The sequence below is a fragment of the Podarcis raffonei genome, chromosome 3, assembly GCF_027172205.1.
Source record: "Podarcis raffonei isolate rPodRaf1 chromosome 3, rPodRaf1.pri, whole genome shotgun sequence".
Classification (NCBI taxonomy): Eukaryota; Metazoa; Chordata; class Lepidosauria; order Squamata; family Lacertidae; genus Podarcis; species Podarcis raffonei.
In genome coordinates, this window is record NC_070604.1 from 33,222,467 (window position 1) to 33,246,684 (window position 24,218).

Consider the following 24,218-nt stretch of genomic DNA (forward strand, 5'->3'; position numbering starts at 1 on the left):
AGCTAAAGTGGTGCTTCAGGTTAAGAACAGTTTCAGGTTAAGTACGGACCTCCAGAACGAATTAAGTACTTAACCCGAGGTACCACTGTATGCAGAATTCTTTGAGAGGGAAATGTGCTTTTGAATGTGCTCTAAGTAGGGTTGCCATACGTCCGGAATTTCCTGGACATAGGTGGCAATCGACCGTCGGAAACAGTGTCCAGGTGGAAATCACAGTGATGTCCAGGAAAATCTGGATGTATGGCAACACATGTCGGCAATGTCATTTTTGGTGACTTCCCTTAAAAACAGCTCAAAAACTTATGGTAAATTCTTTTGAGATTTCACAACTAAAGCTCAACAACTCTGCACCCCCCCCCCAAAAAAACTCAACAGCTTTTCTGTCTGTATTTTCACTTTTTGCAATATGGCAACCCTAGTTTTCAAAGTATAATATGTATGCAGCTCCATTGAGTTTTATGCCTGTAACTGTTACACCACACTGCTATAATGATAGGCTTGTCAAAACAAGGCAAAAAGCAATTCCGAATGATATTTGGAAACATGATTCTTAGCTCTAGCCTCAATACCTTTTTTTTTTTGTGAGCCTTTGCCGCAAGAAAAGAAGAAGAACATTTTAAAAGAGATTCTGACGGATAATCCTCCTCATTCTATGTTACCAGCCACTGTGACAGTCAGCTTGTCTCAAAAATTGAAAACTACCGTTTTCTATTAAACCTCCCTCCCACCACATAATTTCCATTCCCCCCCGCCACCAGATTACTGTGCATTCTCCATTTTGCGATGACTCACCCTTTGCTTTCAGCCTCAACAACTTAATCATGACAAGGGATTTCTAACCCAAAGCTATGCAGAACGAGTGGTTCTGCCTCCCTTAAAAGGTTATTAATAAAGCATCTGAAACGGCTGCCATGGTAAATTATGCAAATAACAGCAGACTTGGAAGAAACAACCTTTTTGGGAAGGAAAAGAAAGAGAAGAAGTATCTGTTTTTCTTCCCACTTCTCCGCACATTCTTCTGCTCACCCCCTCTCTCTTCCACACACAACATTGTAGGCACGCCCTTGACAACAAAAGCCGCTCAATGCAGGCGGATTTCATTTCTAGCTTCTATTCGATGTGTAAGTTCGATGCAGGGAAAGCAGGGGTCCGTGAGAGATAGGAGGAAAGGAGAAGGATCAAAAAAGTTTATCCAGTTCACAGCACAATCTAGCTAACAAATGGAACATCAAATGCTGATACTGTGAGACTTGCAACTCTGCGGCTAGTTGGGAAATTTTTGGACCTGAAGATGCATCAATCATTCACGGACCCTTTCTGCGCACTGCTGAAGGGAACGGGAGCTCAGAAAGCTCTTCTGCTTCCTGTACATTGCTAAAACACGGTATGCAGGGTATGAAATGGGCAGGAGAAATGAAGGCTGCATACTTACCACGGGATGGAATCAACTAACTTTTACTTACTTACGGGGCAGACCCACTGAAGCTGAATTAGAGAACTGGTGTGGTGTAGGGCATTAGATGAAATGCACAAGTGGATCTATTTGTTGGACTGAATCAAACATCTCCTCCCCTTCACCCAAAGATTACAGGGCAATTTACACTATGAAAACACAAAATGCCTAACACAACAGCAACAACAACCCCCTCCCCCATAGACACAAAGGCCAAAGATTGTTTAATCAATCAAAGGCCTGGGAGAAGAAGAATGTTTTCACCTGGTGCATAAAGAAGGTACTTGACAAGCATCCCTGGGAAGAGCATTCCACAAGCGAGGAGTCGCTGCAGAAAAGGCCTATTCTCGTGTTGCAACCTGTCAGGGGACTGCCATCAGAACAGGGAAGAGAAGCAGAGGGGCAGTTGGGTTACAGGGAGCCTCCGAAATTCTTGTGAAGCAGTTCCTCTTCCTGTGGTGGGGAAAGCCACACCTCCAGTGGGGAAGAGGGGAAGGGACCAGAGGATGCTGCTGGGAGCCTCAGCACCGCTCCTGGCCAAGCCGGCCAGGAGGGAAGCACACCTCTTCCGTCGCCCACCCTGTGCAGAGGTGTAAAACGCAAAGACAGAAGGAAAAGGCTGGGGGTGACTAAGCTCTTATGTTGGGGGAGGACCCAGAAAGGACCACTCCTGGATTCTGCTAGCGACTGAGGCAGACATGAACTTGTGGTACTGCACTGTAAATAGTTTTGCACCAAAATAAAACCTGTAAAAGACAGGTCGGAGTCTTGACTGGTTACGCACGAGCAACCACCATTGCCATCTGACACAACCCTCTGGGCCTCTCTGGTGAGGGCACAGGAAGGAAGGCCTCAGATGATGGTCTCAGGGTCCAGGCCAGTTGATAGAGGTGTGTTTTGAGAAGAGGCTTCAGTGAAGTAAGAGAGGTGGCGTCACACATGTTATGGATCATACAAGGAACCACAGTGATACGGTGGAGTCTTTTAACAGTTGCCATGATTCACTGCTGGTGGCGGCGGCAGCAACATGGCTTGGCTTTGGAAGCCAAGTTACAGCAACAAAAGCTACATCATCATTATATATTGACCCCAAAGGGGTCCTTATTTTGGACTTCCCATCTCATTGGCCACTATGAGAACAGGATAGTGGACCATGGGCCTGATCCAGGAAGGCTCTTCCTTTGTTTTTATGTTCTTAGATCTGTCCGTCATCGAAACGACCAATTGAAGCAACCTGTTCACATCATACTTTCTCATCCCCAACTAATCACATCACCCTGGAAAACATTTCTGTGATGGTTCTATCGGCAATTGCAGCAAGCCTTTCTGCTTTTGTGGTGAGGGCACATCCTTGCCAGTCAGCCATAACTAATTCTGAACCTTGTGTAGTTCAATTGAAACTGGTACAGGCAGTTCATTCCTGTTAATTCCATACAAAAGGCAAGACAAGAAATGGTGTGGGAAATTATCCACCTACTGCATCCCAAAAGAAAAAGAAAAAGCATTCCCTCATTAAGTGAAGTACTGTCATTTCTAGAGCTGCTGATGACATTGTGTGGAGCTGGAGGGCATAACATGCTAGCAAAATTAGTAGGAGACATTCCATATAAACACTGCAATAGGTAGAAAATAGGGGGAGATAATGGGGGAATAATGGTTATCTTGCTTAATCTTTTTATAAGTAGACTGTGTGAGGAAACATCAAGGGCTGCTTTTTAGCTGAAGTGAGTTATTCAGAACAGAACGTCATCCCAGGTGTGAAAAAGATGACATTATGGCTCAGCTGTGAACGGCTCCCGTGAAGCGTTAAGCACATCTGGAAAGTGCCATTCTGCTTTTGGCAAGATCCAAAATTACTACTAAATTTTTCATGCTGGATAGAAGGTCATTATAACTGTAATCCACACCACATTCCCTCCAGATCTGTCTCTCTCATGCCGAACTAAAATCCAAAGGACAGCAGCAAGGTTTCCAGAATAGATGGTTTGTGGGTAGTGGGCTAACACTGCTTCCAGATGGAGGCTATTAGTGTTGGACAGGGATAGCTCAGTCAGTAGAGCATGAGACACTTAATCTCTGGGTTGTGGGTTTGAGCCCCACGTTGGGAGAAAGAGTCCTGCATTGCGAGCTGTAGGAATGGATGACCCTTGTGATCCCTTCCAAGTCAACAGTTTTATGATTCTAGGCCATATGCTGATCTGTGTCAATCTTTTTGCTGATTTTAAATAGCAAGAGCATGGCTTACGATTGCAAGGTACAGTGGTGCCTCGCAAGACGAAAAGAATCCGTTCCGTGAGTCTCTTCGTCTTGCGGTTTTTTCGTCTTGCGAAGCAAGCCCATTAGCGGCTTAGCGGATTAGCGCTATTAGTGGCTTGGTGGTCTTAGCGGATCAGCTGATAAGCGGCTTAGCGATCAGCTGTTAAGCGGCTTAGCGGCTTAGCGGATCAGCTGATAAGCGGCTTAGCGGCTTGGGGAAAAGGGGGGGGAAGGGGGGAAACCCGCAGGAACTCGCAAGACATTTTCGTCTTGCGAAGCAAGCCCATAGGAAATTCGTTTTGCGAAGCACCTCCAAAACGGAAAACCCTTTCGTCTAGCGGGTTTTCCGTCTTGCAAGGCACCACTGTATTAGAAGACTCAAAATACAGATAATGTTTGAGATCTGGAACTTACAACTTTGGGACTTAATATTAATGGACAAACTAACTGCCCATACTCAAGAGAGTTGAGGAGACAAGAAAACCACTACTTGTCAATCAACATGACATAGTTTTATTACATAACCAACGTCGATAGAACATGATTATAGAACAGCCCTCTGGCAACCCATGGCAACTTGTAGAATGGTACCTTTGCTTAAAAATGGAAATGACTTAAAGGTTTAACGCTTGCTGGGCACTTCTGTTGGGGGTGGGATTGTTGAATGTAGATTGTTGTGTATAAATAAGTAAAATCAATAAACAATTGGGAGGGGGGAATAGCAAGATAGTCTAAGTCAGGCTTCAGGATTGTGAGATCTACTTTTCTTTCTACCAGAACCTCAAGGTCCACCAAGTGGAGCCAGATGTTGGCTCTGGCAAGCAAACATACTTCAACAAACATACAAATGACTATTTACAGTATCAGGAGCACCAGTCCTGTTGCACTCAAAAAGTACAGCTCTTTGTGTCTTGACTAGTTTGTTTAGAACGAGAAAGTTATATCCTATCTGAGGTAAGTTACTTTGTTATTTTTTTTCCTTACCAAGTGTCTCTCTGTGTGTCTGCATTAAGGTAAGCCTGCTCTCCCACCGAGGATTCACAAAATGAAAGCCTCCAGATTCTGCACAAACTTTGCATTATCAATCCTACAGAAAGGACCATGCTAGAGGAGGCAGCCATTGAATAACTGGTCCAAAACCTGTTAGGACTTTAAATGTGACAACTAGCACTTTGAATTGCACCCAGAAAAAACAGCAACAGGGCAGCCACTGAAGTCGGTATTGAAGAGAAGTTACGTGCACCACAAAACTGGATCCAGTTAAAAGCCTCGCAGCTGCATGTTGAACCAGATAAAGTTCTGGAATGTTCTTGGGAGGCAGCTCCATGTACAATGCTTCACACCAATCAAGTCTCAACATAGCCACTGCTTATGATGTGCCAACTGTACTAAAATTTTGGTGGCAGAATACAACACATTACTTTATTTAGGAGCCACTTTTTAATCAATGTATGTGCCTTTGTTTGGTGTCGTCTGATCTGTTACAGGGATATTGTAAATTGCATTTGCATTTTCATGTTACATATCTCCAGAGATATTTTATTTCCTAGATTTATGGTGGCTTTTAGCATTGCCTTTCTTGAGTGTTAGAAACATGTTGAAAAAAGAGACAATGCACGTATTTTTGTAAACAAAGAAATCTTTAATAAAAATATTCGTTTTTTAAAAAAAGAAAAGAAACAAGGTGGAACAGGATGGTAAATAATCAACTAATATAGACAAAAAGCTGAATGGTTCATCTTTTGCCATGGGAAACAGGAAAGATTGAATGCTCTTTGAGGTGTGCTGGTTTAGGTGGGGAATGGAAAAGTGATTATGGTCAATGTATTGTCAGGGGTGCTGTAAACATGAATAAAAGCATGAATGTTTTACAGGAAAGCGAATTATTGGCAAAGCAATTTCTATAAAATTAGGGGGGGGGAAACCCTGAACAGGTGTGTGTTTTATAGATCCCTGAGGCTGTATGAATACATTTTTTCCTGGTTTCAAAACTGAAACACTTGATCTTGCATGTGATAGTTCCATGCTTTTCTAACTAAGATATGAATACACACACACATTTCTGTAAAAATCATACCCACTTATTGTCAACATGCAGAGGAGCAAGAGGCCAGCTGGCAAGCCCAGCTTGGACGTCTCCTTCCATCGGCTCGTGCTCCAACATAAATCAGCGACCCGGACTTTAAAAGCCAGGGCACACAGTTAGCAGAGTGTGCTGTGCACACAGAAGTAGGCGTGAGACATGTGAAGTCATGCTACAGCTACAGATTTATTAAACATAAATCAGAACAAAGAAACATGTCGTCTCTCTCTCATGTCGTCTTGGAGAGAACAGCAAAAGCTATACACAAACGGAAGTTCCCAGCATACTGTGCTGGAGTGTAAACAGACATGTGACACGCAACAATCTCATGCCTGTTCCTTAAGGTGGAATGGAAATGTCAACACTTATGTCCTATGGATGAACAGATCATCTTAGTTCTGCTCCGTGTCAATTTTGCATGGACTCAATTCAGTCTTATATTTGTTTTAATAAAAACAAAAACAAAACAAGACTGCACACACAGGGAGAAAAATACATTTTTATTTACACAATTTTATTTGCATTTCCCTCCAAAATATGCATTTCAATCAATTTATTATGCTTTTCACTTAATATATAAATATATTTAATGCAACAAAGGTAATACAAAATACACATTTTGTATGCGTTTTTTGAGGCAAAACTGCACCACAAAATTCAGTGAAATGTGCGGTCCAATTGGGAACTGCATTCTGAGCTGCGTATATGTCCGTGAACTGTGAATTAATGTGAACTGAAACTTTTCTCCACCTTTAGTATATACTGAGTCTTAGAACAAGAAAAAGAACTTTCTGGAAAACATCCAGAAGTTAGAGACATAAGGGAACAAGAGGGCACAGAGGTTCCTCCAGCTTGCTATTAAGTTAACAGAGGAAGCTCGTTGATTTTGATGGGAGTGGAATGTTCCTGGGGGAAAAAAAATCTGCTGGTTAATTGGCAATTAATTACTTTATTAAACTGCAGCCCAGCAACATTAATAATGCAAAAGTAGCATTAGAAGAAAACATGTTCCTCTTTAGCATATTTCCAGAGCAGCAAATATCCTGCAATCAAGTGAATCAGTGGTTGCAAGTTGGTTCTTGAGAGTCAAGCAGCCAGACATCAACCGGAAATGCTATAGTATGTCAAATGGGCTGGAGGAGAAAGGGTTCAAATTTGTAATCCAAGAAAATCTTTAATAAATGCATTAAAAAATAAGAAATGAAGACGACAGAGAAGGCAGAACAGCTGGAGCTGCAGCAAATTTATTAAGCTGATTAAACTTTTTCCAAGTTCATTGTGTTTCATGGTTTTGATGCACTTCTTGTTGTGGAAATGTTTGCCACTTGCAATTCTTTGCCTATCCAGAATCATATATTGCATGCGAAGTAGTGTTTGTTAGCACATACTTCCAGCATCTTTACACTTTATATGCATTTCACAGCAATCTTCATAAAATAATCAATGTGCGTGCATTGATAGGGTTGGCATATTTCAAGAGGTAAAAATCCAAACACATGACAACCCCATGGATTGACCTGGCAGCCCAATAATAAAGTAGATATAGAAAATGTGAAGAAACAAGTGCTGTTCAGGATTAAAATAGGTATGAGGTCTAGGGCAGTTACGATTTAAGATGGTCACCATGATACGATGTCTTCTTTCTCACCCTTTCAGTTCAAATATTCTTCGAAATACTTCTGTGTTAACAATGCCCTGGAAGCAGGCATTAACAGTCTCTCTGCATTTCTAACTCAGGGCTGCCATACGTCTGGATTTCCCTGGACGTTTTCGGGATTTCAAAGACAGAATTGACATCCGGGGGTAACTTCTGAAAGGCGGCGCTTTGTCCTGGATTTTAGGCAAGTCAATTGAAAAATCACTTTTCTTTTGGTGTTTTTGTAAAAAAAGAAAAGGCTCGACAACTCTGGGAGTTGTCTAAAAAAAGCTCCATAACTTTTTGGGTTGTCCCAGTTTTTACTTTTTGACAACCCTGGTAGTGTCTTGAAAGTGCCTTAGACTTAATTAAACAGCCCTAGATGGCACAGAAGTATCTTGTGCTAGTGATTACTCTGTGCTAATGGTCTTTAATTGTTGAAGGTTTCAGGTTATGCAGTCACAGCTCCCCCCCCCCCCCGCAGCATTTTGCCTACAGGAATGGAGAGAAGTTTTATCTACTTTTTCTCTGCTGTGGTCCCACTCCATCTCCTATTTTCATTACAGTGGTACCTCGGGTTACAGACACTTCAGGTTACAGATGCTTCAGGTTACAGACTCCGCTAACCCAGAAAATAGTACCTTGGGTTGAGAACTTTGCTTCAGGATGAGAACAGAAATCGTGCTCCGGTGGCAGCAGTAGGCCCCATTAGCTAAAGTGGTGCTTCAGGTTAAGAACAGTTTCAGGTTAAGAACGGACCTCCAGAGCGAATTAAGTTCTTAACCTGAGGTACCACTGTACAGTACATGCCTACATTAACTGTATTCACACAGCAGCGGTCACCGCATCGTGTTTGGTCTAACAAGAGCTTAAAAATTAGCTTCCCAATGTTCTCTTCTGAGAAACCCTTTATTAAGTAGACTGGGAATAAAATGCTTATTATGCTGCTGCAATTTATTCATACTTTCAAATGTACATTATGAAATCAGATATACATCAAATTTGCTGTACTAACATGCTTGGTGATTTTGTACTTCCTCATTCTCTTGCTGTGGTTATATTAATTACTTGGTTAAGGGGAAAGCTTAACCAGTAATGAATCTACTGAGAATTCATGAACAAACAATGGTCTCCAATGCTTAACTCTATGTCTCCTCCTGCCGTATAATCTTTTCCTTAATCAAATAATCTCACTGGATTCAAGAATCTTCTGTTAGTGGCAATTGCTAGTTAACATCGCTTAAAGATGTTGCCTCACAATCTGAGGTGCACCCATTACCCTTCAAAGATCCCTTAGCCAAGGGACGGGGAACATGGGGTCTTCAGATGTTCCTGGACTTCAACTCCTATCTGCCCCAACCAGCATGAGCCAATGGCCAGGGATGATGGGAACTGGTTGCCATATTTCAGCCATCAACATACATTTGTGACGGTGCTAAATTTAGTTCAAAATTTGAACTGGAAGCCTATTATCTGCACATGCTAGGAAGTAAATGAAACCTCATTGAAAGCAGGAGGAATTCCTTTGCATAAAAATAAACATATGACCATGACTAAGTAAATACACATTGGGTTGGGTTGTTCAGAACATTGACCTCTTCAAGAGAAGGGCATGAGTTAAAGTTCCAGAATTTGTGAGAATGGAATCAATATTGCCAATTTCAAGTAAGAGATGGGATTATCCTTGCTGGGGCCCAGGTCATTGGCATCTCCAGTAACATAAAATAATCTCTTTAAATAACATCAGCATAAAATACTGGCCACTGCCTTTCCAAATGATATTTTATGTCTGACGCAGCACCGCTCCCTTGTCCTGATGGGCCAATTACCACACTGCTGAGTTCTTGATTTGGGGCATTTTTATTTTTGGAAGTGGCAACTCTTGGACATTTTCAGTGTCATTTATATCCGTCATAAATACCTACAAATGACTCTAGGATGCACTTAATTAGAAACTTTAAGGCACAGCCGACATCTCTATATGAGCTGATAAAAGAGAAGCAAGCATCATCCTTGGACTGGTCAGAGTCAATAAAGCCAGGCAAATCTTCCCAGCAGGTTGCCAGATGACCTTGTCCGTTATAGTATGGAAACACACAGCGCAAACGTTGTCCCCATGAGATTGGGCTTGATGCATGTCAAAGTTCAGCCTTGTGACATCCTGTGAGGAACAAAGATCTCACTGAAATTATGCCCCCAAAGTCACAGGCAAATGACAACATCACCCTGGGATAGCTATAAAGCTGCCTGAGCAAATACTAGTTCACATTCCATGTATGTTACTTTCACCCCCTAATCCCCATATGAGCTCTCTTCCAGTTCTTGGTGTGCATATGTAAAGGTAAAGGGACCCCTGACCATTAGGTCCAGTCGTGGCTGACTCTGGGGTTGCGGCGCGCATCTCGCTCTATAGGCTGAGGGAGCCGGCGTACAGCTTCCGGGTCATGTGGCCAGCATGACTAAGCCACTTCTGGTGAACCATAGCAGCGCACGGAAACACCGTTTACCTTCCTGCTGGAGCGGTATCTATTTATCTACTTGAACTTTGGCGTGCTTTCGAACTTCTAGGTTGGCAGGAGCAGGGACCGAGCAATGGGAGCTCACCCCATCATGGGGATTCGAACTGCCGACCTTCTGATCGGCAAGTCCTAGGCTCTGTGGTTTAACCCACAGCGCCACCCGCACCCCTATGGTGTGCATATGTGCTTGTCACTTATTCCTAAGGAGTAGGATTCATTAACTCCTTCCATTTAAACAAGGGATAGGAAGCATGTGACCCTTTAGATGTTGAAGGCTGATGGCAGATGGAGTCCAACAACATCTGCAGGGTCCCACATTTCCGCACTTCAGATCCACACCCTACCCTTGTTGTCCCACCTCTTTTTCTTCTCTCCTCTTTCCTCTTTCTTCTCTCCTCCCGCCCTCCAAACATCTTGGGAATCAAGCCCCAGAGGCCAAGCAAAAGGTAAGCATTCAACTTCAGGAACAAACCAGCACATGGGTTGTGCCGAAATGAAATTTTGCATTAACCCTCCCCCCCAAAAAATATTTGTTACTGTATTTTTTGCTCTATAAGACGCACCAGACCACAAGACACACCTAGTTTTTGGAGGAGGAAAACAAGAAAAAAATATTCTGAATCTCAGAAGCCAGAACAGCAAGAGGGATCGCTGCACAGTGAAAGCAGCAATCCCTCTTGCTGTTCTGGCTTCTGGGATAGCTGCGCAGCCTGCATTCGCTCCATAAGACACACACACATTTCCCCTTACTTCTTAGGAGGGAAAAAGTGAGTCTTATAGAGCAAAAAAATATGGTAATATTTCTGAATTCAAATTTTGAAAATAATAATAATAATGAATTTTTATGTGGATATACACATTTTTGTATGCAATTTTCCCTAATGCACACATTTTTGTATGGCGATTTTTGAATGCATTTTCCGTATGTTAGTTTCATGCATTTATCCCTTTCTATGAACACTTTCACCTCATATATGCATTTTTTTGTATGCATTGGCTGGAACACTGCATTGCAAAATTCGGAGAAGTGGAAATTTCAAAGGATGGCTGTGCTTCAGTTTGCGAATTTATCAGAAAGTGTGAAGTACGTGGGTTCATCTTTAAATATGAACTGAATCAAATTCCCTCCCCTCTACTCCTTAATCTTACCCACAAAACAGCTGGAAGCACACAACATCTGTAACCGGGAATGTTCAACAGGTGTGTTAGGTATATAGAAAGGTGGGTTTTTTGTAAGCAGACTTTACTTAGGAGAATTTTCCTGAGCACACACACATTTGCTGGTACTCTGTTGTGTCAACACATTTCTGGGTGCATCTTACTGACCAGTTTATGAGCAGCAATTAATCTCCTAGACCAAAAAGGCGGGGTTCTTTGCCCCAGCATTTTATAGTGCACCCATTATTTTCTCTGTCTGATCTCCTCTCTTTCTCTCTTAGCTTTACATTTCTAGAAGAATTTCGGTTTGCTAGCCAAGACAAATTACCCTTTTGCAACACTGCTGTGAGGCTACGACCATAAAGCAGTGCCTAAAAAGCTTGATGCTGTTAAATTTTTCACAAGTATCAGAGTGATTGATATGGTTGTTTGCTGCACCTGTAATTTCTCAGCAATGCGGTTGGAAGAGAGGAAATAACTGGATTTCCCCACCACAACCACCTCTTTCTCTCTCTTTCTCTTTCTTTCTTTCTTTCCCACTTTGGGGGAGGCATTTGCCTCATATCTGTTTAAAGTTAAACAGCTGCAACTCAAGATTCTTCCTGTTAACAGCTTAAAAAACAAAAGAAATGCAACCAAGCAATATGTGTCTCCTATTGAAAGCTCTCCTGAAAGAGAGGGGAGTTAAAAGAAAAAGAAAAAGAAATCCTGGCTTAGTGCTTTATGATTGAGGCGGTTTCTTTCCCTGGATGTTCAACAGATGCCAAAAATATTGTAAGACTGACTAGATTCACACCAGTTTATCCATGCAACAGAATCAAGTTCATGCCCGCTGTCAGCATTGTAAGAATCTGTATAACTTGATAACAGTTACCATTCTTGTTCATAGCATCAATGCCGAAACAGTGCTAATAACTCACATTTTATGCACAAGCTACATAATATTTCAGAGCTAGAGGTCACTCGGAAGACCTCTATTGCGTGGCGACCCCCCCCCCAGGTGGAAACAATGACATATGATGCAATTATTAAGGTTAATGGACTAAAAAAGGCCACAACTTTATTGGCTTAGGCATTGGTCCTAACCCACTATATCTGACTCCAGCCCGTCTGCTCGAAGTCTGGGAAGGGTTAACCACCAGTAGGGGGAGTGCTGCTGATGCACATCAACTAGGAACTCCCCCGGGTCACCGATAGGGGGTGTGCCTTAGGTCCTAACCTCCCTAGGCTTCGGACAGGGCCACGACCCCAGGAATCCTTTAACGGACTACCCTTCAATATGTGGGGCAAGTGATGGCACTACCTCCCCTCTTCCATCTACAGAACAATACCAATGCCTAACCGCCAATACCCAGAAAGTTGTGATGATTTGCTACGAGGTATGCGAAAACCAAGTGGCTGGTGCCGATTTGCCAAGTGGAAAAATTCCTACCAGGCCCTTCAACAGCGACCGACCAAGGTCCATAGCAAGGTCAAAGAATGAAAACCTCATGGGGGGGTGGGAAAACAGGAACAGCTGGCGGGCGACAAAGATGCAGCCGGGAATCCCCCCAATCGCGCTGGGCTGGCCTCAACCCACTGCGCACATGGAGGGGCTGTGAAGCCCGCAACCCCACCTCCTCCATAAGGCAGAAGTGGCTTTGTTACATGGGGGGGGGGGGGAGAGAGCTCTGGCACTGAACTCTTACTTAACACAAAAACAAAAGATAACATCAGTTAGCTGCTTTTTGACTGCATCACATAGTGTTGAAGAAAAGTGCATTTGTCGTTCCTGGAATGTGGTTACAAGTACTGGGAGACACCAGCAGAGAACGGAAACCTGAAACAGCAGCCATTTTGAGACCAACAAATTGAGCAAAAGGTGGAATTCAGTGTTGTGTGTGCAGGCCTCTGCTTGCAGCACTCCCTTCACCACCTTCTCCTCCCAGTGCTCCAGTTGCCTCCCCCCTCCAAGTCTGCTCTGGAAGGTCTCCCAACCTTCTGGAGATTTTGAGGGTGGGGCTCTGCAGGGGGAACGATAGGAAGGAGATGTCCCACAAGGCAAACCAGGGACAGGCCAAAATTTGGCATGCACCCCACCACCACCTCTCGCCTTCTGTTCTGCTCAATTCACCATGCCATAGTTGTGATGTCTTGCATGGCCCCAAGGCTCAGTACCCATGTGACAAAAATGGTCACACTGCCATAAATCTGCCTCTGGAAAAACAGGAGCTCGTGAATGGACACCATTGGGTGATTGCAATCCTGTTGTTTGGAATTTGGGCACAATTCAAAGTGTTGGTGCTGACCTTTAAAGCCCTAAATGGCCTCGGCCCAGTATAAGGAGCATCTCCACCCCCATCGTTCTGCCCAGACACTGAGGTCCAGCATGGAGGGCCTTCTGGCAGTCCCCTCACTGCAAGAAGTAAAGCTACAGGGAACCAGGCAGAGGGCCTTCTTGGCAGTGGCGTCCGCCCTGTGGAACACCCTCCCATCAGATGTCAAGGAAATAAACAACTATCTGACTTTTATAAGACATCTGAAGGCAGCTCTGCTTAGGGAAATTTTTAATGTTTGATGTTTTATCACTTTATTATTATTCATATTCATATTCTGTTGGGAGCCGCCCAGAGTGGCTGGGGAATAAATAATAAACTAATATTAATATTCTTATCTGCACTTCACTCTCCTGTGACATCATCTGACAACTTCTGCAGTGACAATTTTTTACAAACTGTAGGGTTTCCAAAGCCCAAGCTAATGCCTTGCCCCCTTTACAGGTGTTGCACAGAAGGGACAGTCCTGCTTTCTCTCATTATTGCAAAATTATGATGAGAGGGGGGAAGCCACACCTGGCTTTTTTTAAGGAGGGCAAGCAGATACATGACCCCTGTGCATATAAAATATGGGGGAAAGAGGAGACATGAACAGATGCAGCCTTTTTTCATCACTGCATGACAAACTGCACCTGCCAAAATGCTGGAGGAAGCACAAGAGCTCAGACTCCCTTTTCTGGTCAAAGAATGCAAAGCAACTCTCTAGATCTTGGACTCAGCAACCAAATGTATGTCACCACATGAGATTAGTCGATCTCTTAAAGCAGGGATGGCGAACCTGTGACCCTGAAGATGATGGGTCTCCTGTTCCCAGTAGTCCTAGCCAGCAAGGATGATTGGCGTCGTAGATGAGTAGCATATTGACTTGGAAACAAGCCCATTGGTGTTCAATAGAAGGGCAGGGGCTTGTAGCATGGAATATAGCAGAAAAGCTCCTCTGGGTCATGGCTTCCTTTTGGCTGCTTCATTTCAATATCAGGTGATCATAAAAAGTGTGTAGTTGCACTTGACTTAGCACGAGCATCACTTAGCTAAATGAGGAAAATGTAGCGATAGCAAAAACCTGGTCATTTCTTTCCCCCTCTAGAAAGTGGATTATTTTCTACACCATTAAGAAAGTTGATTGACCTTATTTCAAGCTTTTATAACTTTGCAGCATTTTACTACACAATTAGTGGGGAAGAAATTGATAAGAGATTGGGCTTGTGCAAGCATAACTGTATAAAACTGTGTTTTTGCGTGTTCTTTTGTTTGGGGGTTGGGTTGACTCTTTTCTTGTTCCCCAAGACTAGAAGGCAGCATAGAGTTTTTGAAGAGAGATCACTGACAATGTACTGTATTGGAAGATATTCACTCTCTTTCCTAAATGGTCCCACTGGGAAGGATTGCTACTTGTTTATTGGCAATGATTAAAGGCCTTTCACAGATACATATGTACAATACATAAAAATATATGATGTGTATTATACATATGCAATTGGCGATGATGATGATGCAGCAAGCAAAACTCCAATAAATTGCAATCAAGACTAGAAAAGATAAACCTACCAGCAGCACACCAGATAAAATAGCTTCATAAGCCATTCATGTGCTGGAAACAACATAAAACAACATAAAAATGCACCAATATGCTGGAAAATCAGGATGTAGCCCACCACACAACCATGCCCCATAACATATGGGGAAGGCAGCTCCACACAGAGGCCCATGGACATGATTTTTGAGATCTCTTGCCTCATCTAGAGATGGAGAAATTGTGCAAATCTAGTCTCTGCATGTATGGGTCTCTGTGTGGAATGCCTGTAGGGCACAGAGTACTGTCTGAAGGTACGTGAAATGGCCACCTTGCTGAACCTGACCAGGGAAGGGTTTGGTTTCTGTCTGAATGGGAGATCTCTTGGGAACCACATGTACCATGTTGGAAGAAAGATAGGGTATAAATCTAAGGAAAAATAATAAAGAGATAAATGTTATGTTTGTGAAGCAAGGGGGAAGCATGCCTGCCTCTAGGATATGGATTTCACTGCCAACCAGTGACTATCTGAATCAGAATACTAGTAGTACATACTTGAAAAACTACAGACTTTAGCCTGGCAAAACATCACAGAGTAAGCAGACTGCACGTTCCTTAACTTGGGCCCAGATGGAGCCATGGATCTGGGTTCTTACTGAGATAGAGCTCAAACCCAGATCCTCTTTTGAAAGCCATAGCTCAGGCTTTGCATATGTGATGTAGTATTAAATAGGTAAGTGTCACTGATAAGCACAGCCCCCCCCCCCAAGTATCTGAAAACTGAGGGCTGATAGACATTGAATTTGGAGGGCATCAATTCCAAGTAGGCTTAGAAATTAACTTGGAACCATTTGCATTAAATGGAAAACTGCGCTCAGCAGAGTTCCACGTTTCCCTGATGTTCGGTGTCAATTTCAGAGGCGGTGGGGGAGGGCGAACGCTGTGTGATGTCTCTTTAAATGTGTTTTTAAATAAAGCCGAGGGGAATCCAATGAACTACCGAAACCTACAAGGCCAGTTGTTTCATTTGCACTTTATGCATCATCTCAGTATAAACAATTTTCTTAATTAATTAAGCACAGCCATTTAAGTGTTGAGAAATTGTTATCTGATTATCCGGTGGTGGCAGCAGCAGCAGCAGCGGCAACGGCAGCAATGCATCCCCAAAGTACAGAACCCGGAGGAGCGGAGAGGCTTAATTTAAAATCAAAGGGGGTTATTACGTATGTTTGGCCATTAGCCGGACACGAGATGTTGTTTGGGGAGAGCTTTAATGGCCACCAGTGGACAGTTCATTGGTTTTATGGCGCTCGATTGCACATCAGCACAACCGAACCGGGAGCAGCAGGAGGAAATTGTACTGAATCATTAGCTATTTATTTGCTCTTTGCGCCTTTCATCTCTTGACCCAATGTGAACCTGTTTCTCTCCTCTCACCCTTTTGGGTTGAAACAACAGGGTTTTACGGATACTGATTTGAATCTAGATGCTCCTGACATTGCAAAGTCCGCATGTAAGGCTCAAGCTACGCATTCCAAGGAGTTAGATTTGTCTCCCTCCCAATCTTGCATGTATGCTCTTAAGTGAAAATAATAAAGATAAAGGCTAAACAGACTGTGGATAAAGGTGGAGGAATACCGGAGGGAGAAAGGCAGCTTAGCTCTTTCCCCTCTGATTACACTGGAGCTCAAAATCATCCTCTACCTGTAAGGAGCAAAAATATAGAGGGTGGGTGTTTTGGTATGTTTTAAGACCTGCATCACAGCACTTCATAGCTGTCAACATTTCCCTTTTTTTAAGGGAAATTCCCTTATTCCGAATAGGATTCCTTGCAAGAAAATGGAAAAGTTGACAGCTTGAAGAAGGGCAAAACTGGAGGAATAGATATTCTAATTCATGAATTTGCCCAGCTCGTGTCAATTCACACCAGAATTCTCAAAGATTGGATTCTTCAAGCATCCCTATTACAGAATGTGATTTATGGATGACCCCTTCAGACCTCAGCAGTGCCTGTATCTGGCTAGCTCACTGGTTCTGTACCTCCAGGGAGTGTTGTAAAAAACAGTTACGAGGACCTGTCTATTAGGGGAACATGAAAAGGGGGGGGGTCCAATTTCCCCTTTTTTGGAAAAGAAAGAAGAAGGAGGAAGATGCGCAACAGTGTGATTTTGAAGGCATCATATTTATTTACTTATTTCACAAAATGTATACACAACTTGATTGTTTTTATTTCTTTTTTAAAATCAAAATCATACGGCATCCAGGTGCATCCTGCATTGGTTGTAGCACCCTCCGATAGCTTTTGGTCACTTTAGAGGACATAGCTTCTTACGCCATCTACAAATCTCTTCAATGGTTTGTTGCTGCAGGCATTCATCTGTTGTGATCTCTCCCCCCCCCCAATTCACACCAATTTCTTTCTGTCTACCAGGATGCACGGCCGCTAAGGCACTAAATAGTTACTGTCAAAATTGCCAGTGCCATTACTGTGTCACCCAGTGATGGACCACAATCCATCTTCTGCACCGTCATTGCTGTCGTTATTCTGTGACTCTGCTGAGAAGCATTTGCGGCTCAGGCAGACATTTGCTGGAGAATAATCAGATGCTCCATCCCTCAGTTACAGTGGTACCTCTGGTTACAAACGTTTTGGGTTTCTAATGCTTCAGGTTACAGACTCCGCTAACCCGGAAGTAGTACCTCGGGTTAAGAACTTTACTTCAGGATGAGAACAGAAATTGTGTGGTGGCAGCAGCGGGAGGCCCCATTAGCTAAAGTGGTACCTCAGGTTAAGAACAGATTCAGGTTAAGAACAGATCTCCAGAATGAATTAAGTTCTTAACCAGAGGTACCACTGTACTTAGAATCTAACTGCATGTTGGGTTAACAATGCGATTAACAAGCACATCTTGATTTTTTGAATGTTGAATACCAGGCATTGGGGCGGCAATTGTTAGCAGAGCACATGGGGAAATGCTTACTGGGCTTTGGAAAGGAGGAAGAAGGGCTCTAGTGTGCAGCTTTGTGCCTCCTTTCCAAAGCTTGGCTTAAGCCGGCACCATGAGGGCTGTGAGGGAGGACATACAAGGTGGCTGTTCAACAGCTGTTGAGCAGAGGTGGTAATTCTGGGGACAGGAGGCACCCTGGCCTCAGTTAGGGGTGGAGGAAGGAGACGCAAGATCTCCTTCCCCTCCCCCTCTGCTCGCTTTTTTGTGCAAGCCTGATATGTTGGAAAATAAATTGGCCATACACACAGGTTAAAAACAGGCCCACAATGGACCTCAGGTTTCTGGAACTCAGGGAAGGTAAGCAAGGAATAATTGAAGAGAGAGGAAAGCAGCACATCATGCAAATAATTCCATCAAGCACCACCCAGTAGCATGGAGGGGAAACATTTAGATTCAACTAAAAGTGCTCATGTGTGGATGAATGTGCACAAAAGCACACTCGGAGCTGTGACCCACATGCGCCTTAGCACTCTGCTATGTATACAGCCACCATTCCTCTCCTTCAATAGAATTCAAAGGAGCAAATTCAATGGGGGTGCTTTGTTGGGGGGGTGCTTTGGACGTGGGTGTGTAAACAAGATGTGAAGAAGTGTTAATGTCGATTTTGAGTAGCAAGTGGTACATGTGTGAATGTGTGTGAGGGGGGGAGGGAGAAATGTGTTGTACATCTGTGAATATTTCTTTGTGAGTTTCTGGTGAATGGGTTGGGTTCAGAAAAAAGGTGGTAGGCTGCTTTTCTTAGCTATGATGTGTATTTTCTAGAAACTTTCTTCAGACATGAAACTTCAAATGGATCTCTCTCTCTCTCTTCCTTACTTCATTTTAATATGTGTTTTTCGCCTCCTTCCTTTCTTCTTCTCTTTCTGCAAACAAATTCTCCCGCTGACACAAAGGCCAGCATCTCTTCTGCTTTTTGCCCACACTGACATGGCAGCTGCCCTCTTTCTCCTCCTTTTTAATTACAGGTTGCCTTGTGCCCTTTTGTATGTGATAATTAACACTTCATCCTGCCTGGTGTTACAATGGCAATTTGTCTCTTGAAAAGTATTATTCACTCTGTTGCCGCCTTCTTTGGTCTGAAAAAAGCAAAGAGGCGTAAAACCTTTCTGGAGGTGAAATGCAAAATGTTGCACACTTCCCCTGTGACATCTGGCATGTGCACACCCAATCCCTGAAAATCAGTGCCATGTAGATGTGTCCTGAAGTTACATAAACTGCTGGTGCTCTGCATAATGTTAGGATGCTTCCATCTGCTACTCTTAGTACTTATGATGGCATGGACCCCCATGGAAAACAGGAGGCAGCCGGTTACAGCCCTAATGTAACACTTCTCTTTGTCTTCATTCCCAGCCACAACAAAATATTGGTATAGGTTTGGGGATGGGACCCACTAAACCCTGGAAATTAATAAATGGTAGGATTTTGATTGTTTGGAATACTGAAGGGAAAGATTTCAGGCCAGTGGAAATGTACAGGCTAAGCTTCCTTTCTGAGCCAGTGCCTCACCTGAGATAGAGGTGTTAACATGACAAAAGGTGTTGATGGACCATCTAAGAGGAATCTTGGGCCCCGGCAGACAGAACGTTGCCAGAGTAACTGGGTGTGAGGTGTGGGTGTGACAATGAAAGAGTGTTTTTAGCAAGGTGTGCTGGGAAGATGAAGGAGGAGAAAAAAGACAGAGATCCATCTTGGGCAGGCTGGCTGAAGGCAGGCTGGGAGAGATGCCTTGAACTCCAGTGCTGCACTGTTGTTGGGGGAAAGACCCTCTTGATAGGACCATGCTACAAGACTCTCTCCATCCAAACGCAGGTGTAAATATGTGGATAAATCGTATTTCTTAAAGCTACAACAGTCCCCACCACACCTTTTCCTCAAAGGAACACAGATTCTGAGTGAGAGCCTGGAACTCCCCGGAATTTCAGCAGAGAGAGGGGGCAGGGTGATCAATTTTTGTAACAAAATGTATATAGTGACATTTGTTCAGGTTCATTCTTTGTTACCCTTGCCAGAAATTAGCCAGATCTGTGGGTGTTTCGGAGGAGTGATCCACTGTAGCCAGAAACCTAGGGCTGACTGAACACCTGAATATTATAATATTTTTGTAACACTTTCTCAAGCTCTTCTAAAATAGCTGGCTGTAGTGTTAATTATGGCCTACTGCAAAGTAAAGAGCAAAACATGAAGAGCTGAATAGACTACTTGTCTTCATGTCGTACTACAGATAGATGGCAGGCACCGAATCTCTGAACCATGATCTGTATTTGAAATGAGAGCCACACAACCTGTCCTATATTCCAGAAACAGATCACTGAACCATCCCCTGCCCTGTGTGTTTGCCCATCAATATACATTTGAAAATAATCGCACTCTGGACCGGAAGCTTAGTGAACCATAGCAGATTGCACATGCATTAGTTGTAGGGATGTTGTAGATTTCACTTATCACTTCATGGATGGCCAGCTCTCAGAATCTGAACCTGCTGCTCACATTTTGCTTGTCAATTTCCTATTAAGCAACAGTATTCAACCTTGAAGCTACGCTGAGGAGCTGTGTTATCATAAAACAAAGCAGTAAAGTAAAGCACCAAAAATAATATCTGTGGCAGGTTATCTGCCTGACCTTCACAGCATTAGCACACTGACCATATCTTGGGGAAATGGATTATCCATTGACATTTCAATGTTTGGTTGGACAACCAATCAGCTAGATGCTCTGCTGGCAAAATGGAAAAGATTCACAGATCCTAACTCACCTTCTACATTATGTTGGTATAGCCCCAGCAAGCAGATCTGCACACACGTTATAGCCCTGCCATCACCACATTCTCCCTTTGCTGGTGTTACCCAAGTGGGGGGCGAAGAGGGGAAAAACAGAGGGAAGGAAATGCACTATGGCCTAAGGATATTTTGGCTAAACTGCAAGACACTTTAGGGAGAAGTTGAGCAGGACCAAAGATACTAAAGGAATGTTCCTGGTTTCCATTCTTTCTGTGTATGATTTGATTTCTCCATACCCTCTTATTCCCCAAGCCCTTTTCTTGAGATTATAAACCTTTGGGTAGGGGTAGTCATTGACCCTTTTAAGAAGTCTTGGCATGGAAATGTGCCCATTCAGGTGCCAGCTAGTTCCAACCAGACCATGCCATGCCAGTGAAGAGGAGGAGGAAGAAGAGTTTGGATTTGATATCCCACTTTATCACTACCCTAAGGAGTCTCAAAGTGGCTAACCATCTCCTTTCCCTTCCTCCCCCACAACAAACACTCTGTGCGGTGAGTGAGGCTGAGAGACTTCAAAGAAGTGTGACTAGCCCAAGGTCACCCAGCAGCTGCATGTGGAGGAGCGGGGAAGCGAACCTGGTTCACCAGATTATGAGATTGCCGCTCTTAACCACTACACCACACTGGCTCTCTAGTGACACAACTAGGGCCCACCATAGAGAGATCGTGATCCCAGTTTTACTGAACATTTGAAAAGCGACGAGCTTCAGCACTTCTCTGAATTTTGCAATGTGGTTCTCCAGTCAATTAATATATGCAAAAATGCATTTTTCATTAAAATGTATACATTATTGAAAACGGCACACAAAAATCCATTATATTAGGGGGAATTGCTTTGCAAACAAAAAAACAAATGTGCACATTAGAGAAAACTGATTACAGAAAAGTGCAGATGGGGAGAAATTTGCGCTAAAATGTTGGTGAATTTTCATGAGGGCTTTAAAAAGAAAATCTGGAAACTAATGTGGAAATGTGGAGTGCTGATCTGAGAAACTGAAGCCCAGAGATTCACCCATCTCAAGGCAGTAGTGGGCAGTGCCATCCCCTGCCCCCATCTCCTCCTCCTTCTATCACCCTCTTCTCTCCCTCTTTCCTCCAAAGGCTTCAGGAGGAGCGAGTGATTACTTTAGCCAGAGGTCTGAACTCATGGCTAGCAGAAGACTTTTGAAGTTAGGCTGAGGGCTACACAAAGCTAAGCCAGTAGATGGATACAGGGCAGAGGCTGCCCACCTACACCCTGCAATTATGCATTGATCTCCAGCTGTTTCTTGTTCCTCTTCATGGGTTTTTGTTTATTTTCTTTCATTTTTTCCATTCTTTGTTTCCCTTTTGACTCTGACCACCAGACCTATGACTGAATGGCAGGAAAGATCTATACATCCTTACAGAGATGAAAAGAGCAACAAAGGGATTATGGGCTATATTTAAGGCCAATGTAGTCTATAATGCTTTATAAATCCTTAAATAAGAGACACGGGGGAATGATTAATGGACTTCAATGTCTGTACACTAATGCGCAAAGTATGGGAAATAAACAAGATGAGCTTGAGCTCTTGGTACAGCAAACTAAATATGACATAATAGGCATCACTGAAACCTGGTGGGATAAGTCCCACGATTGGAATGTAATAATGGAGGGATACAATCTATTTCAGAGAAACAGACCAGACAAGAAAGGAGGAGGAGTGGCGTTATATGTCAGGGATGTGTATACCTGTGAAGAGATCCAAGATTTAGAACCTCAAAGCCAAAGTGAGAGCATTTGGGTCAAAATTAAGGGAGAGAAGAATAACAGTGACCTCATTGTGGGAGTTTACTATAGATCCCCAAGCCAAACGGAGGACATAGATGATGCCTTCCTGGAACAGATGGCCAAGCATGCAAAAGGAAGGGAGATAGTAGTAATGGGGGACTTCAATTACCCGGATATTTGTTGGATGTCAAACTCAGCCAAGAGCATAAGGTCAAACAGATTCCTCACTGGCCTTGCAGACAACTTCGTTGTCCAGAAAGTGGGAGAAGCTACAAGAGGAACAGCCATTTTAGATCTGGTCCTAACCAATGTTGATGACCTGGTTAGTGGGGTAGAAGTGGAAGGATCATTAGGCGCGAGTGATCATGCTCTTCTGAAGTTTACTATACAGCGGAAAGGAGCAGCCAAGCATACTAGGACTCAATTTCTCGACTTTAAGAAAGCCGACTTCATAAAACTTAGGGAAGTGCTGGGTGAGATCCCATGGACAGTAATACTAAAAGGAAAGGGAGTTCATGATGGCTGGGAGTTTGTTAAGAGGGAGATAGTAAAAGCACAACTTCAGGCAATACCAATGAGACGGAAACATGGAAGGTGCCTAAAGAAGCCAGGGTGGCTATCTAAAGAACTTTTAACTGAGTTAAGATTAAAAAAGGATGTGTACAAAAAATGGAAAAGGGGGGAAACCACCAAAGAGGAATTCAAACAAATAGCCAGCATGTGTAGACACAAAGTCAGAAAAGCTAAAGCACAGAATGAACTCAGGCTTGCTAGAGAGGTTAAAAGCAACAAAAAAGGCTTTTATGGGTATGTTCGTAGCAAAAGGAAGAACAAAGAAACAGTGGGGTCACTCAGAGGAGAAGATGGTGAAATGCAAACAGGGGACACAGAAAGGGCTGAACTCCTCAATGCCTTCTTTGCCTCAGTCTTCTCCGATAAAGAAAACAATGCCCGACCTGAAGAATTTGGAGCAAATGATTCAGCAGAGGAAACACAGCCCAGAATAACTAAGGAGATAGTACAAGAATACTTGGCTAGTCTAGATGTATTCAAGTCTCCAGGGCCAGATGAACTGCATCCAAGAGTATTAAAAGAACTGGCAGATGTGATTTCAGAACCACTGGCAGTCATCTTTGAGAATTCCTGGAGAACAGGCGAAGTCCCGGCAGACTGGAGGAGGGCAAATGTTGTCCCTATTTTCAAAAAGGGGAAAAGAGAGGACCCAAATAATTACCGCCCAGTCAGTCTGACATCAATACCAGGGAAGATTCTGGAGCAGATCATTAAGCAAACAGTCTGTGAGCACCTGGAAAGGAATGCTGTGATCACCAATAGTCAGCATGGATTTCTGAAAAATAAGTCATGTCAGACTAACCTGATCTCGTTTTTTGACAGAATTACAAGCCTGGTAGATGAAGGGAACGCAGTGGATGTAGCCTACCTTGATTTCAGCAAGGCATTTGACAAGGTGCCCCATGATATTCTTGTAAAGAAGCTGGTAAAATGCGGTCTTGACTATGCTACCACTCAGTGGATTTGTAACTGGCTGACTGACCGAACCCAAAGGGTGCTCATCAATGGTTCCTCTTCATCCTGGAGAAGAGTGACTAGTGGGGTGCCACAGGGTTCTGTCTTGGGCCCGGTCTTATTCAACATCTTTATCAACGACTTGGATGATGGACTCAAGGGCATCCTGATCAAATTTGCAGATGACACCAAACTGGGAGGGGTGGCTAACACCCCAGAG